The following is a 12,628-nucleotide window of genomic DNA, read 5'->3' as shown; positions in this document are numbered from 1 at the left end:
GTGGGGTGTTCTGCTCTGCTGTTGAAAAAAGATCTTGCCTGGTTACCTGTGGCTTTTTATATTCTTCCCCTACCTACTCGTCTTCTTTTACACTACCTCATCCTAACCAACTTCCTGAACTGCCCCCCCCCCCATCTCATGGATGCTTTTCCCCAAGGTAATATAGCTATATCTACATTTCCTTGACAAGCTCGCATTGCCTTTGAATGAAAATAAGCATGCATATCATTTAACAAACCGTACCACACATTTGTTTGGAAGAAATAGCTTCAGCCATGTATTCATTATAGATAAAAAATATAAGGTCTGCGCAAGGGAACCACGTTACAGAAATAAAGAAAAATAAACTGTAAAATCCCAAAAATTGAAACGTGGTGGCTGGATAATTTAACAGTCACTGTTCAAAAAATAAGGAACAACAAGTCCCACACACAGCAGCAAAAATAGAATAAAGTAGTATAATCAACCATAAAAAAAAATCACACTAACTTCTATAAATATATTCAAGCGTTCTTTATTTGTGCAGTGATAAAGCGCTTTCAAAGCGGCTTCATCAGACTGTAGTAGGATGATGTACATTCCAGCAGTCTTATATACCAGATCAAAATCAATTAAGATCAATTCATTTTTCATAATTTAAAAATTAAAAAACAATTTTTTAAAAAAAAACACACACAAAAAACAAAACATGTAAAAAAAAGTAAGTTGGGAGGGCTATAACAATATTATGAACAAACTTATTTAATATTTTGGATAATCATTCATGCCCATCACTTGCCTGGGCTTGATCTGCTCTACATCTCTGATCCATCTAAGTTCCACTTCTAATGTATAAGTGTAAAGTAAATGTATGTGTTATATCTGTAGTCAACTGATGTCGTGCTAGAGCATTAGTAGCATCCCCAATCTCTTTGTAAACATGCATGTATTCATTATACCAATCAGATCGAATTATGTGTCAAATCAGTGCCAAATTAGAAGTCAATGCCAATCAGACCAATCAAGGCCAACCAAGAATATACAGATATGTGCAAAGGGCAGAACTTGGAAGGAAATCAACCAATCAAGCAGGCCATAACATATCACCGCAGTCCCTCTAAATACTTGCTGAAGGGATCTACACCCAAGCACTTACAGTGCCCTGTCACCATTCATTCAGATGCCAGTGGCTGAAGGGGATCTGCTACTTGTGAGACCCCAGGCATTGGCCCCGAGCCTGCCTGCTACACCATGGGGGCAGCCCATCCAGAGCAGGGCCAAGCTGTCTAAGCCTGCACCCCTCCCCAGACCAAGCACACTTTGCAATCTTTGTCATCCAAATATGCCCTTCTGCCACATAAAGATTGCTTGTCCTATATGCCCTCTTTCCTCCAAGTACATCTGCCAACTTTGGGATTCTTATAAGGTATAAGAAAGGCTCACACAGATTCTGCTACACTTTGCTGTGAGGGAAATGTTAGTTTGCTTTTTATTTGTTGTATTTTGTATTACTTTATTGCCTTTTTCTATTTTGAATACTGTGATTTGTTTTCTTTACTTTGTGTTTTACTTGTATTCTGCTTTTAACAGCTATGTATCTTGTGAGTCAGGCAGAATTTTTTCCCCACCCTCTCACCCACTTACTGTTGTGTTCTTAAATGCCACTGTCTTTCTAGTTGTCTGGCCCTTAATTTAATTTGACCATATATCTCATTTCCTCTCTGCTTTTACTGGCTTGTGTGAGTAAGCAAAAAATTATCATTTTTGTGAACTCACTCTCCTTCAACTATTTCAATTTATTGGCCATCCTACTGTATTCCATAGTACCAGAATACAAAAGTGACAACCCCCTTTTAATCTATCTTGCTGTTTTAAAAATAGTGACTCTCCATTAAAACTTAACTTTTTAGATAGGCAAAACCTAAGTTACCTACTTTCACATCTAACTCCTCTAGTGCACACTGCAGTGTTTAGGATAAACCATTTTTTTCATCTTACCTTTAAGCATCCCTATGACTAGCACTTGCTCTAAAACCTGCTGGAAAGCACCAGGGAGCCTTAAACTGATACAAGCACTCAACTCTCCTTGTTAATAAGGATAAATTAATTGTAGGCACTAAACAGCCTATAATTGCAAAGGACCTTGCTAAGGTAAGGGAAAGCAGCTCTTGTACTTTACAAAAAAGCACCTAAACAGGCATGTCCAAGGGTCAGCTTCTGGTGATTTCTCCTGTACACTTGGTGAATCTGGGCATACTAGGGCAATGCAGCAATTGCCTCATATACAAAAACAACCCTCTCCTCCTACCACCCAACACTACAACCTGCATGAGATGCACTTACATAGCCAAACTAGAAGCAAAGCTCTCTCTACCCAAGATTGTGCTAGACAGTCAAGAGGAGAAAGTTAACAGCCCCATTACACCTCAAGCAACACAAAGCCCTTCTAAGCCCACACCACCAACACCCTTACATAGCAACACTAAACCCTCATATACAGAGGCCCTTAACAGTAACCTGCCCAAGCAACAAGGACCTCAGAAGCTGAAATGCAAACAAACACCAATCACAACCAAACCGTCACATAGCTCACAATACCAGTGTGCCACCCAACAACAGCCCCTAAGGCAAGACAACATACCCAACACTTTAGTCATAGGTGACTCTATAGTCAGGCACACTGATGTCCCACTCACCAGGCTGAACAAGGAGAAAATTACAGTCAGCTGCCTGTTGGATGCCAGGATCCGCCACATAATGCATGCACTCAAGTCACTCCACAAAAAGTAGAAATATGACTCTGTCATTGTCCATGTTGGAATGAATGACTTGAGGAGTACCTCCCTGGACTACATGAAAAGAGACATGGAAGAGCTCTTAGATCATGTGACCCAGCCAGGTATGACCCTAGCCCTGAGTAGCATCCTGCCTTCACCCAGAATGATACCACAGTATAAGGACAAAATGATTGACTTCAACAATTGGCTAAGCTTCTGGTGTCATTCAAAGGGGATCCAGTATCTGTCTGCCTGGGATGAGATGATCGACAGTCTATGATACTTTGCCTGAGATGGTCTGCACCTGTTGCCCCTGGGATTCAGGTTACTGGCTAAGGCTCTTGCCACCCCTATAGTGCCTTTTTTAGGCAAAGTTCAAAGGACAAAACCACCACTGTAACAGGTACAATCATGCAAAATCTGAAGGTAATGCTACTCAATGCTAGAAGTCTAAACCTCAAAATGCACTCTCTCAAGGCACTCCTAAAAATGGAGAACATCGATATCTGTGCAGTAACTGACACCTGGTTCAAGGCTCCAGAGAGCACCTCTGCAATACCAGGCTACAACTCTTACCACACTTTTCGGCCACCAAACCAAGACCGAAAAACTAAAGGTGGAGGAATGTCCATATTCACCAAGGATATTCACACCACCAGGCTAGCTGCCCAACACAATGAGTCTGAAATTCTCCAGGTGCAACTATCACTAGGTAAGACTACAATCCAAATTGTAGCTTGCTACAGATCTCCCACCATGCCCCAAGATTCTCACTACACCTTTCTAAACATACTGGAAAATATTAAGATACAACCAAACACCCTAATACTGGGTGATTTCAACTTCCCTATGATTAACTGGGAAAACTACTCATGTACCAACACTTTTGCCCAACAGTTCTTGGAATTCATAAATTCCAATGCCCTGGATCAACTAATCCATAGTCTCACCAGGGGCTCCAATATCCTAGACCTGGTCATTACCAACATGGGAAATCAGTGCTCCAAACCTATGGTCACCTCGTTGGTCAGGTCTGACCATAAGCTAATCACCCTTGACATCCATATCCTTCCCCCACCCCTCAGTAAGGAAACTTCCATAAAAAACTTTTCCAAAGCCAACTTCATGCTACTCAAGTCAGAAGTGACAAACTTCATGACACCCATGCAGATGGGAACTGAAAGTTCGACTGCTGAATCCTACACTAAGGTACTGTACGAGCACATCCACTCATGCATGAATCGTGCCATCCCAAATAGAACCAAGACGCTCACCTCCAAAAAAGGAAGTCAGTCTGGTGGTCCTCTGCCATAGACAAACTTTACAACAAAAGGAAGAAACTGTTGCAGAAAAGAGGAAAATCCCTGGATGCAAAAAACTCCCTTACCACCTCAGTAAGAAGATGAGATCCATCATAAAATCCTCCAAAGCTAGTTACAAAAATAAAATTGCCAAATATGCCAAAAACAACCACAAGGCATTCTATAGCTATGTCAAGAATCTAAATGGCAATGCTCAGATCTACTCTGAGATACAACAGAATGGCACTAAATATACTGATCCCAAGGATATTGCCAATATCCTGGCAGATCGATTCAGTGCCAACTTCACCCCCCTCTCACCCCCTAAAGGGCCCATCTCAGTACTGAAAGATTGCCAAATTCTGGTAATAACAGCCACACAGGTAAAAAACGCACTCTTCAAAGCTAAGAATACAGCATTCATGGGACCAGACGACATCCCGGGCTATGTACTACATGAACTACTAAATGAACTGATACCTTACCTAAGTGTCATGTTTAATCATAACCTCACCTCAGGCTGTGTGCCTACTGAGTGGCACACAGCTACAGTTATCCCACTCCACAAGGGGGGATCCACCTTGGATCCTGGGAACTACTGCCCCATCAGTCTGACGAGCCTGATCTGCAAGGTCATGGAACGTATTATCATGGAATTTATAAACAAAGACAATGGCAACCTTCAAACACTTGACCCTACCCAGTTTGGGTTTGTGAAGGGCCGATCTTATCTCCTGAACTTGATTGACTTCTTCGAATCAGTCTCCAGAGCTGTAGACAAGGGTAAGGCAGTCCACACAACCAATCTGGACCTTGCCAAGGCCTTTGACACCATACCCCACTCTGGCATCATAGATAAACTTACTAAGCTGGGCATTAATCCCTACATCACTCGATGGGTTGCCAACTGGCTAACTGACAGAACCCACACTGTAAAAGTAGCCAACTCCAAATCTAGCTCCAGACAAGTGACAAGTGGAGAACCTCAGGGTTCAGTCCTGGGACCACTCTTGTTTGGCATCTACTTTTCTGAAGTACAGGCCAACACTAAGGGACTCTGACTAACAAAGTTCGCAGATGACTGCAAGCTGGGAGCCATTACTGAATCCCCAAATGATGTGGATATTCTACAAAAGGGCCTTACAGAAAGAGATGATTGGTGCCAGAGCCATGGGATCAAGCTCAAGGCCAAGAAATATATTGTTATCCCCTTTGGGAAAAAACATGTACCCATGAATTACCACATAGGTGGAAGTACACTAAACACTGAAAGTGTGATAAGAGACTTAGGGACACAGGTGGATAGTGGTCTCACCTTCGATAACCACATCGCCACAACAGTCAGGAAATCATTCTGTGTGGCACACCTCATCACTAAGGGCTTTTAATCCAGAAAAAAAGAGGTCATTGTCCCACTGTACTCATGCCTTATTAGACCCATTATAAAATACAATGCCCCATTTGATATGTACCTCTCAAGACATCTGCAACAACTGGAAAGGCTGCAGAAATACTTCACTAAAAGAATCACAGGCCTAAAGCAGATGCCCTATGCTGAACATCTAAAAAAAAACTCCAGCTATACTCTGTCGCATATCGTCAACTCAGAGGTGATCTCTGCTTAACATACAAGGCCATATCAAACCTAGAGCTGTTGGACATGCTACACTTAAAGAAATCCCAATCCCTCATAGCCACACACTCCAGGGATCTAAACCTTGTCATCACAATGAACAAAACATGCTGGAGGGATAGGTTCCTGACCCAGAGACTCCCCAGATTCTGAAATAAACTGCTCATACATGTCAAGCAGAGCGCCTCTTTGGCCCTCTTCAAAAGGAATCTTGATGACTGGATGGGAGATAGGAAATTCACCCCAGGGATCATGTCAATCACCCTGCACGACAGGGTCCATGGAAGTAAATATTGTGGGAAGAAATAGCCAGGGAATTGTTATGGCTAGGCTTGTATAGGCCCTAGGGCCGATAGCCTAGTACCAACCTATGAACCTATAAATAGCTTTGTTGCTGAATGTGACAAGTGAACTCCAACACTTCTGTACAGTTCTGGTGAACTGATATTAATTAGTGTGGTGCAGTACTCAACCCCCTAGTTATCTTACCTGTTGTCCAATGAATTTGTTGGTCAACTTCCTAGCCCTCTTCACTGCTTTGACATTATTTGCTCCTCGCCAGACTGATATTGGAATTATATCAAACCACACAAGTTTAATGTTCCTCCAAATCTGTCTGATCTGTCTGGACCATTGACCAAGTCTATTTTGTTGAGGTACAACAATGGGCTACTTGTCACTTCATTCCCCCATATGTAGTACAATTAAACTTGGCTCAGGTAATGACTCCGAATACTCTGTTAAAGCTGCCAGCAGGTGCCTCTATTGCATTCCTCTCCTTCCCAGCCAATAAACCTGCATTTCTTCCTCTTTGAAACCCAGGTTCTGCCCAGATTCACCCAATTCTGTGGTGTAATGGTACGCAAAAGAATGCCTCAGAATCCACACCTCTGTCAGCTACTTTATGATACCTGCAAAGAGAATGCTGATTAGTCATTGTGATCTGGCACATCTTCTGTAAGCTTGCGATCTCCAACCAAAGTGCAGTATCTCATTTTTTGATACCGCTTTGCATGGGCATATGATGCAACTTCCATTCTGAAGGAATGAGCTGTTAACTTGCTAATGTCAAGACTCAGCCTTAATATGGCTTTTTCAGGGCTGCCCTGAACTGGTAACTAGATAAGGGAGCACAACTGCTGAGACACAAGAATGGTGCATTACCACTCAGATGCATCACCTGGTATTTCTTAAACCATGTAACTATATCTCACCCTGTATCCTGTGGGGGCTCGAGATTCTTCCATACTCCTTTTCCTAGCTAGTCTGTTTTACTCTTCCTCACATGAACCCCTACCCTGTCAGCCTCTAGCTTAATGTCACTGAGCTCTAGAACCCATGTAGGGTTGTTACTCTTACTGTGCTGCACTTATTCAAATATCTGGAACGTGCCACAAAAGGCATTAAGTGCACTGTCTGAAACAGCCACAGTTCATACTCCAAACTACATACATCTCCCAGAAATACCAAAGCCATGTAAACTTACTCACCCTGATTGGCTGATGCACATATGTTCTCCTGACCTCCATTCTTGCCCAATGTTGGAGTATCTTTTCTAGTTGCAAATGCTTGCATGGTGTCCTACCACCGTTGAGCCCTTTGGTAACAACTAATTACTACCACGTGCACCAGCACCGCACCTAGACATACTCAACTTCCGTAAACTAAAAATGTAGCTTAGTAGCTGTGGTATAGGTACTGGACATTTTACTTGCCATTCTGCATCAGCCCTTGTTTCTATAAAATAAACAATACATTTCTTATACTGTACTCATGTACCTGGACACAGTGCATTCTCTGTCATGCCTCTTATCTATTTTTCATCAGGTCCCAAGTTATTGTGGAATCCTGTAAGGCTTCAAGTTGGCTGCTGGCACCAATTGCCTGAACCTGCCCCACTGGAAATGAGAATGAGAGTCAGCAGTAGCACCGAATATACCTTCCCTGAATGTTATATCGTGCTGCCTGCATGTCAGTACAAACTGCCTTTTCTCTCTTTGTCCCTTTCTCCTTCTATCCCCTTTTTTACTGTAAATGTGTATACACACATATACACATATATAAATAAATAGATATATGTGTATGTGTGTATGTGTGTGTGTGTGTGTGTGTGTGTGTGTGTGTGTGTGTGTGTGTGTGTGTGTGTGTGTGTGTGTGTGTAGTTTTTTGTTTGCTTTTGAACCATTTGACTGCAACAATTATGCAAACCTCCATGTAAATGCAGTTTTTTGTATCATGCATTAGATTTTTACCTCTATGTATATGTACAGTTTCCTGTATTCATGTATTTTATATGTTAATGCCATGTAGATTTACAAATTTTGGTTTTAGGTTCATAGGTGTGTACTAGGCTAATGGCCCTGGAGCCTTTACAAGCCTAGCCCATAGGATTACCCTGACATCGTGCCACCCGACCTTAGTTCCCAGTGCCTCTGTCGGGTAGAGCTACTGGAGTGATCCCCGGGGTGGATTTTCTATTTCCCATCCACTCATCAAGATGTCTCTTGAAGAGGGCCAGTGAGGTGCTCTGTTTGACATATATGGGAAGTCCATTCCATAGCATGGGCAGTCTCTGGGTTATGAACCTGTCCATCCAGCTTGTTCTGTTGAATGTGGTAATGAGGTTGAGGTCTCTGGAGCATGTGGTGTGGAGGGATTGGGGATGTCTTTAGATGTAGTATTTCTAACAGAGCTGGGTCAGACATGGCTTTGTAAGTCAAGCAGAGATCACCTCTAAGTAGGCGATATGAGACCGAGAATAGTTGGAGTTTTTTGAGTCTGTCCATATAGAACAAATGTTTAATGCCTAGGATCCTATTTGTGAGGTACTTTTGCGGCCTCTCCAGTTGTTGCAGGTGTCTAGTGAGGTACATGCCAAATGGGGCATTGTACTCGATGATTGGCCTAATGAGGGAAGAGTAGAAGGAGACAATGACCTTTTCTTCCTGGATGAAAAACCCTTAGTAATGAGGTGTGCCACATAGAAGGACCTTCTGACAACACTGGCAATGTTGTGGTCAAAAGAGAGGTTCGTGTCAACCTGTGTTCCCAGATGTTCTTTGTTCAGTGGACTATCATTGATGTGGTAATTCATGGGAACCGGATTTTTCCCAAGGGGGGGGGGGTGACAACACATTTTTTTGGCATTGAGCTTAAGGCCATGGTTCTGACACCAGTCGTTGGTCTCAGTGAGCACTTTCTTTAGAATTCAACATCACTTGGGGAGTTAATAATAGCTCCCAACTTGCAATTGTCTGCAAACTTTGTCAGAGTCCCTTTATGTTGGCTTGGACTTCAGAGAAGTAGATACCAAACAGGAAAGGACACAGGACCGAACCCTGTGGGACTCCACTCATGACTGGTTGGCAGTCTGACTTGGAGTCAGCTACTTTCACACTGTGGGGTCTATCTGTGAGCCAGTTTGCAACCCACCTAGCGATATAGGGTTTGATGCCTACCTTAGTGAGTTTTTCTATGATTTCTGAATTGGGGAATGGCATCAAAGGCTTTGGCCAGATCAAGGTAGGCTGTATGAACCACCTTGCCATCATCCACAGCTCTGGTGACTGACTCAAAGGAGTCAACCAGGTTGAGCAGACATGATCTGCCTTTCACAAAACCAATCTGTGTGGGATCCAGAGTTTGGAGATTCCCTATATCCTTGTTTATTAGGTCCATGATGATGCATTCCATAGCTTTGCATATCAGACTCATCAGGCTAATGGGGCAATAGTTCCCAGGGTCTGTAGTCGCTCCTCCTTTGTGGAGAGGGATGACTGTAGCCTTGCGTCATTTGGTAGGGACAAAGCCTGAGGTGAGGCTATGATTAAACAGGGCACACAGGTGCAGTGCCAGGTCACTCTGTAGTTCATGTAGAACACAGCCAGGGATATTGTCAGGTCCCATAGAAGCTGTATTCTGGCCTTGGACACTGCTGTTTTAACCTGTGCAGCAGTAATATTCAGTGCCTGGCAATCTACTGGTATTGTGATTGATCCTTTGGTGGGGGAGAGAGGGGTAAAGTTGGCACTGAATCTGTCAGCCAGTATATTGGCAATATCTGTTGGCTTGGTATAGGAGGTACCATTGTGTAGTAGCGCAGAGCAAATCTGGGTAATGCCATGGAGATTCTTTACATAACTATAGAAGGCCTTGTGGTTGTCTTTACTATCTGCTGCAATTCTGTTTTCATAGCTAGCTTTAGAGGATTTGATGAGGGATCTCAACTTTTTGTTGAGGCCGATAAGGGAGTCTTTCCCATCTTGGGACTTCACCTTATTCTGCATCAGTTTCCTCCTTCTGTTGTAGAGTTTGTTTATGGCAGGGGACCACCAGATTGGCTTCCTTTTTTTGTAGGAGACCGTCTTGGTTCTATTGGGTATGGCGAGATCCATGCATTTTTGTACGTGTTCATACAGTGCATTGGTGTATGATTCGGCGGTCATGCAACTACTCTTCATTTGCATGGATGCTGTGAAGTTAGCCACCTCTGTTTTTAGGAGCCCAAAGTTAGCTTTGGAGAAGTTTTTCATGGTGGTTACCTTTGTGGGGCAGGTGAGAGGGATGTGGATTTCCAAGGTGATTACTTTGTGGTTGGATCTAACCAGTGAGGAGTTGACTAATGGTGTAGAGCAATGGTCGCCCATGTTAGTAATGACCAGGTCAAGGATGTGGCTACTTCTAGTGGGGATAAGAACAAGCTGGTCCAGAGTATTGGAATTAATGAATTCCAGGAAACATTGGGCAAGTGTATTGGTACATGAGTAGTTTTTCCCAGTTAATGGAGGGGTAGTTGAAGTCACCCAGTAGGAGAGTGTTAGGTTGGACCCTAATATTCTCCAGGATGCTTAGGAACATGGAGTGTGAGTCTTGGGACATGGTTGGGGACCTATAGTAGGCTACAACCTGAATTGCTGTCTTACCCAATGTTAGCTGCACCTGAAGTATCTCTGATGTTTTATGTTGGTCTACCAGTCTGGTGGTGTGCACATCCTTTATGAATATGGAAACACCACCACCTTTGGAGCTTCAGTCTATGTTCTGGGGCTGAAAGGTGTGGAATGAGTTATAGCCTGGGTGCAGGGGTGCTTTCTGCTGCTTTTAACCAGGTCTCTATTACAGCAGAAATATCAGTGTTCTCCATTTTAAGGAGTGCTTCAAGCAAGTGCATTTTGAGATTTAGACTTCTAGCGTTGAGCAGCATGATCCTCAGATTGCATTTGTTTGTAGCTGTTATGGTGGTAATTTGGTTTTGGAACACCACCTAAAAAGGCACTATAGGGGTGGCAAGATCCTTGGCCAGCATCTGGAAGCCCAAGGGTGACAAATGCAGGCCATCTCTGGCAAAGCATCAAGGCCTGTCAGTCATGTCATCCCAGGCAGACAGATACTGGATCCCCTTAGAATGACACCAGAAACTTAGCCAATTGAAATCAATCATTTTCTGCTTGTACTGTGGTATCATTCTGAGTGATTGTAGGAAGTTGCTCATGGCTAGGGTGTTACCCACCTGGGCTACATAATCCAAGAGGTCCTCCATGTCTCTTTTCATGTAGTCCAGTGAGGTACGTCTCAGGTCATTCACACCCACATGTACAATGATATAGTCATATTTTACCTGTTGTTGAGGGACCTGAGTGCATGTGTTATGTGGAGGATCCTGGCACCTGACAGGCAGCTGACTATTGCTTTCTTCTTATTCAACCTAGTGAGTGGAACATCAGTGTGCCTCACTATCGAGTCACCTGTGACTAGTGTGTTGGGCATGCTGTTTGCCATAGGGGCTTTTGTTGAGTGGCACACTGTTTAGGAGAGTTATGTGTCTCATGATTAGTGTTGTGTTGTGGTGGTCGAGTGCATTTCTGCCTTGGAGGTCTCTGCTGTTAATACATAACCCACACTGAGCCTGACATTGGTCATTTGTGACCAGAGTTATACCCTGGTAAACTGATAAAAACAAAATACAATAAAATAAGTAAAACCCTGAAACTTCTTTACTTGCCCTGTGTTGCTAGTCTCCCTCCTCACATACTTACATGGCTAGCTGACTACTTGAATATTGTGCTCCAAAACATACTGTGCTGTTTCTGCAACTCTCTCACCCTGCAGTGTACTGCACCAGCTAGGCAGATGCCAGATTGTACTCATTACCATTCCTTAAATCAGAACTTTGCAAACCATTTCCTATTCAAATACTTCACAAAAACTGATGCCACGTGTTGTACCTGTGAATTAAGTCAGTAATTCTGAATGACAAATGGCGTAGTAATTCATGTATCTTGTTCTTAATGTAACAGTAGCTATGTGTCATTAATAAAGGATTTACTGTACTTACCTTCTGAAACGTGTTAACTCTTCCTAGATGCTGCAGAATGCTGAACCACCAACTGTACTAGAGAGCGAAGCAACACTCCCCTTGTCACTGCTCCAACACTCTCCTTGTCACCACTCTGTTTTGCTCCTTGAACTGCCTTATTATCAGCCACTCAGGCTTAAACTCAGTTAAGGGACTTCATGGTGAAACTCTGTGTAAGGAGTAATGCTGGAGTACTGGGATAACTGTATTCAGTTTAACCTTTCAAGGTACTGCTGCAAACCCTAAATTAGACTTGTTGCAACTCTCTCAGAGCATTACTATTGATCATTTGGCCACTGAGTAAGCACCAGATGTACCATACCCTTATTTATGGTGTCCTGTCCCACTCAGTACCAAGATATTCCAAAATGTATGATATTGTTCTCATCTGAACTTTCACATTTACTTATTTAATAATTTCTCTTCCAGCATCTATAGGCCCAGCAAAGCCATTTCCTTCCAGGGTGTAGAGCCGGCCCCAGGAGTATAAAATATATCTGTGTCTGCCAAACAGGCTTCATTTAATTGCAGTTTATGATTAAGCCTAAACCCTGTCAATCCCTTTCCTGTTATCCAATTTACA

Source organism: Protopterus annectens, chromosome 16.part0, assembly GCF_019279795.1.
Source record: "Protopterus annectens isolate FY-2018-M chromosome 16.part0, PAN1.0, whole genome shotgun sequence".
Classification (NCBI taxonomy): domain Eukaryota; kingdom Metazoa; phylum Chordata; order Ceratodontiformes; family Protopteridae; genus Protopterus; species Protopterus annectens.
This window is presented reverse-complemented; position numbering follows the sequence as displayed.